Below are 6000 nucleotides of genomic sequence, written 5' to 3'. Positions count from 1 at the left end.
CTGTGAATGCAGGAAAGCGCAGCAGGACCTATCCATAGGGTGTAGCATCCAAGGCCAACATCAAAAGACCCAGAATAGGGGAAATCAACTTCCTTCGCAATTATCCCCAAGGTGAAAATAAGGACACACAAGAGACCCAGAGGCTTGAGATGGTGGAGCAGTTCAAGAAGACGTTGATAGAAAGGGACATGATTATTGTCCATCAACTCATGCAGCGCACCTTTGCACTCAGGCGTGAAGAAATTGTGAATCCAGCTCCTCCCATTGCTGAACTTAAATAAAGATGGCCTGCACTCTTCTGTGAAGCCCAAGTGAGTAAAAACGTATAAAGTTGATAAGATGCACATATTGTCAAAGAGCTTAGCATTCAGTAGTTTAAAAGTAAAAATACTCAATGCAACACTAGTAAGTAAAGCTGTTACAATCCACCACTGGTTTTACCTTTGTGAAATGTAACTAATTATTTGTGTGAATGATTTACAGCCAAAATTATTTCTTTCCTGTATTGTATTTACATGTGTTCCCTTAGGAAACTGTTGAATTATCAAACAATTATATTTTTTTTTTTAAATCGCAATTAATCGCTGAATTTCTATAGTTAATCACGATTAATCGCATGTTTTATCACGATTAAAATTCTATTATTTTGCATTTCAGAACAGTTTTTAAGTACATATTAACAATGGAAAGCAATTTTTACCAGTGTATCTTGATTGGGAATCAAATGAATGCAAAGAAAGTGACTTTATGAACTTGATTTTAAGGTTTGTATTTGTTTATTATTTATTTATTTACTTTAAACAAAAGAAAAATGTGTGAATCTAGTCACACATTTGAATCTAGAGTCAATATAGTGTGCAGTAACTCCTAAATAATTTTGATTACTCACTGACGTCCAGTGATTACCTTGCATCACTTTGCAGCAGTTCCATTTGGGCTGCTTTCTCCGTGTCGTACAGGCTGTGTATACATGCGTGAAACTACTGTGGAGGTATACAGAGGTAAAAGGTAAGAGGATTTATTGTTCGACGAACAATGCAGGCAACGGTACAGAAACAACAGGCAAAAGACGTAGTCAGGGATACAAGCGGTAGGTCTGGTAACATTGGATACATACACAAGGAAACACTGGAAAGAGAGACACACGAGGAGCTACAACAATCTGGCAAAGGGTAAGTGACACAAGGTGAGTATATATACACGGGGGATGGGAAGACAACAACACACAGGTGAATCACATTAGGGAGGAGACAGGTAATCACAAAAGGCAGGAAACAAACAAAGACAGGAAGACAAGTGAACTGGTATACAGACAGATAGTACATTTCAAAATAAAACAGGAAGTCCATGAAACAAACAGAAAACACAATAAGAGCGGGGATGTGACAAAAGCGATAGTCATTTTTTTGGAGTTGGTTTCATCCACAGGTCGGCAAGTACCACTCTCCATAATAGTGCTTTGCCTGAGCCCGCTAGTATCAACCTGAGTCACGTTAACTGTACTACTATGCTTAGCTCGTAGGTGGTAGCTCAAGCTTGACGTGCTTCGGTGATATTTTAATTTGGCTTTACACAATGTGCACATGGCTTTTGACCCATCCAGGAATTTTGGAAAATAAAAAGCGCCATTCAGAATTGCGTTGCTGCTGTTTTTCTGTTACAAGGAAGTATGGCAAAGTGCAGCAAAGGGTCAAAATAGTAGCCTGTTATGCACGACGCATCGCGATCAAGGCGTTAATGCTGACAGCCCCTTTTTTTCTTTTTAAATAAATTATCAAATAAATGTAACTTCCTTTTTTTCTTTTTGTTATGTTTATGCCATTATTAAAGGCCAACAAACAGTAATGTCACAGAGTACTAACACACCCTAAAGTAGACTTCTACGTCACTGCAGGAAGGTGAGATGTTAAGCCAATGGCAGTCAGCAAAAACAAAATATTCAGGGGGTTGTTAAGTTACCTCCTATTTAAAACAATTCATGTCAGCATAAAAACACATTTGGCCAAAAATGAAAATGCATATACTACATACACACATTAATATACATTAGAAATGGCCAACCCGGAGAATATCTACCCTGTAATTGCTCTTTTTTAATAATCCATGAATTAGTTATTTCCTGTTGAGTTTTTCCTCCTCCAGCCTGGAGTATACAAACTCACACACACACACACACACACACACACACACACACACACACACACACACACACACACACACACACACACACACATGTTTGTCCCAGTGAGCTCTGACTGAGGTCTTATCCATGTTTCTTATTTTGTGACACATCTGGCAACATTATTAACAGAGACAACTCAGCCATCTCCTGCTCAGAGCAGCAGTAGAAAGCCAGATGCTAACACCACAGATACAGTTGCACATTACAAGTGCTTAACTTGATGGTATTTGTGTTTATCTGATGGTAATCTAAGAATCAATGGCCACAGTTGAAGTGGAGAGTATAAAGGCGTTTGTTTTTCTTGGAAATGTTTCAGACTGGGAGGTCTTCGTATGTGTGCTATATAGCACTATTTAGAAGGGAGGTTGTAACAGGATACTCTTGTAAATGGGGACGAGGTCATACCCTTTAACATGCCTGGCTTAAGAAGTTACAGACGCAGGAAAAGCAAGTTCTACATCTCTTTTCAATTTGGAATTTGGAATAGTCAAAGTCAAAAACCCACAATAAGAGAATAATTGCATTTGGTTTTTATTGTTGTAGGTCATGGCATGGATCACTTTAATTGCGAAAACTTAGCAACTTCAATGCTGACATAAGGGACCAAAGTGACTGTGCTAATCACGGCTAAACTGACTCAATTAAGGACATGCAACAGCTTCCCATTTTTCTCTGTTCTATTCTGTCTTCTTATTTTTCCTTTACTGGACAGTTGACAGTCAAGTCAACATGGAGTCATGGTAAAAGAGAAAGGGGGGGGGGTGAAATGCAATAAAGCTTGCAGGCCAGAATCAAACCGTGGGATCACAGTTATGGCATGTGTCTTAGACCGCTGGCCAAACACAAAACAAGTCCATATTTTTACCATGGTATTTAAATAAAGTTGAACATTAAAATAATTACCTTATCTGTCAAACATTTTATTTTCTGGTGTACCTTTGATGTATCATACAGTACAGTACTTACAGTATAGCAAACGTGCACATGATGATTAATGGACTTTTGGTTCACCCTCATTTTTCTATCCAAATAAATGGTTTAGAAAACTGCATGAAATTAGGGATTTGTTTCAAACTTGTCTGATTGGAAAACTCCATTCTGACTTCCATCAAGATGTTGATGCAGCTGTTCCACTGTTGTGATGTAAAACAGAACAATGGAAAAGTCCCACTTTTCAAACATGTGATGTCCTGATGTTTTTTTCTGCACATCAACTTCTGTTTACCCACTGATCCAACACACGCATTTTTGCAGAACACCATTAGTGTTATGTTCCCCAAGACAGAACATTCCACCCAATATAAAGCCCTCAAAGCTGGAAGTTAAAGTCGGAGAGCGCCTTTTTGAGTTTTTTCCACTAATTGCAGGAAGTGACACATGAGGTTGATGCTGCATCAACAACATGACCCGTGACTGGAACTCCAAGGATCAACATGTCATTATAAATCCCTCTAAAGTTCATTTGATAGTAATAAAGTAACATCCATTTGCGTAGTTTTACCAGTGAAGGCTATTTTTGGAACAGTATTGCAGATTAAGGACACTTTGATTGTACCATTAGCCCTAAATTTAGTCCCAACACTCTCAGCAGCCTCTGGGTCATGACACCCCGGGCCAATCAACCCAAGTCAGTATAAACTTCCCTCAATCTGGTAAATATAGTGTGGTTTACACTAGCTGCAAGATTTTTAATTGGCACCATTTGTTATTTTTCTAATACTGAAATAAGTGTACACTTCCTGTAAGCAGCAACAAAGAGGTCACCGTTTTTCCATCACCATAAAAGACAGCCGGGCAAGGGCATCAGGGTCACTGAGGTTCTGTGGTGTAGCTCTGACATCCCGTAGAAAACCTAAACCGATTCTTTACTGTGCATTGAAGTCATTCAGTATTGCCAGTGACTGCTCCCTGGCTGATCTGCAGTGGGTTTTCCTGTATGAGACACAGTCTTTCTCCCTAGACTTGGATCAAAAAGTATTTGTAGATAAATCGTAATGTTTTTGCTAACCATTATGGAACTCTTAATGGGTTTTGTTTGCTGCAAAAGGAAAATACAGATGGCGTCAAATAAGTTCTTAATCACAGAAAAGGAACCTAAATAGGCTTCAGATATTTTCCTGCAATTGTTCAAATTTTTTGGCACCTTACAAACCCCCACTCAATCTGGCAACAACGTAAGCCAAAGAAACCCTTAAATTATATTTGCAAAATGGGGAGAGCAAGAAAGATTGGTGTTAGACAAACTGAGGGTTGGAAAGAACACCAAACACACACTTGGCATGGATTATCAGGAAATGCCACAGGTTTTTTTCCAAACACATAAACATGACCACACACTTGTCTGTTCTCACTACCTTGGTTTTTCTCTCTCCTCTCGTCTCAGATTGTAAACATGCTGCACGTGGGTCTGAGTGTGTGTGCTCTGTGTGATTGGCAGGCGTAATGCTAGAAAACTCCGTCCAGGTGAACAGTCTCCACGGGACACATTCCATTCCAGCCCAGATTGGGGATTGATTTGTGGATTTTGTCTGTGTTTAGAGTGGCGCCTAACATTAACTGGTAACATTAGGTGTTCGATTTGTGGGGGCCACGCACATTCACCAAGGTTAAAGAGTATTTGTCATTCAGTCTTCATGGGATCAGCAATGAAGATGATGATGATGATAATGATGATGATGATGATGATGATGATGATGATGATGGTGGTGCTAGAGGAAAAGTCAGAGAATCCCCAAAGTTATTGAGATTCATCATCTTGGGATAATGAATGTCCCAACTTTGTCGCTGTCCTTCTAGTAGATGTCGAGATATTTCACTACAATAATTCATCAAGTTAAATTGCTGGCTCAAAAGATAAAGTATAAGATACTGGAATAAGATTACGCCAGCCAAAGCTTTTTTTGACAACCTGCCAACTCAAATGTTGTTGCTCGTAATGGCTTATTACTGAATTAGTATTACAAAAATATTTATTAAAATAAATATCAGTGTGTGAGTCATCTGTAAAGCACTTTGAATTGCACTAACCTACTGGTTAGGTGCTATACAAATTGGTTGATTGATTGATTGATTAATAAAGACATTATTCAGCTATAAAAAAAAAGATACTTGGGCCAGAAACTAGTGCTTGTTTGTCTTGTTTTTTTTGCCATGTGCGACAAAAATGTACTCACAAGACTTCTCCCAAAAGAGAAAATTAGATACACATGGAAACAAGATAGATCTACAGAGAAAGAGAGAGCGAGGAGGCCGGGGGAGGCGGCATCTTTGCTGTGCCAGCCCTCCACTATGAGTGGGTGGACTGGTAAAACTTTTGCAGCTGGATCCTAAAGACCCCACAGAACATGTTTGTTTGTTGAAATGCATCAAGTTACCTGTGTGAGTGCCTGGCGAATCACTCAGGTGGGCTCTAGACCAGGTTGCACACTGTCCCGCTTGCCCTACGCCGTGTTCACTATCAACATGTTAATTACATGTATGAGGTCTGACACCGACACATGTGGGATGAAATGTACCTGCTGCCCCAGAGCAGTTTTTCCCCCTCTGTTCTTTTCTAATTTTACCGACCACCCTCCCTCCCCTGTGTGTCTCAGTTCTAAGTCATGTGGGGGTAAATTAGCAGTAAGCAGCAGACAAGACAAGCTGACTGTTAGCAGATGTGTAAGAAATGAGGGAACACAGGTTTGGGCACTATTTTTAGACCCCCTCTCCCCTTTTCGACTTGTCCTCAGACAGTGTTTGGTTTCTTAACTTGGCTGTATTTTGTGTCCATGTGGTAGTTGAGAAATTGAAATTATAAAATGTTTAAACACTTTACT

Source organism: Sander vitreus, chromosome 8 (genome assembly GCF_031162955.1).
Source record: "Sander vitreus isolate 19-12246 chromosome 8, sanVit1, whole genome shotgun sequence".
NCBI lineage: Eukaryota > Metazoa > Chordata > Actinopteri > Perciformes > Percidae > Sander > Sander vitreus.
The sequence above is the reverse complement of the archived record's forward strand: the minus strand, read 5'-3'. Positions refer to the sequence as shown.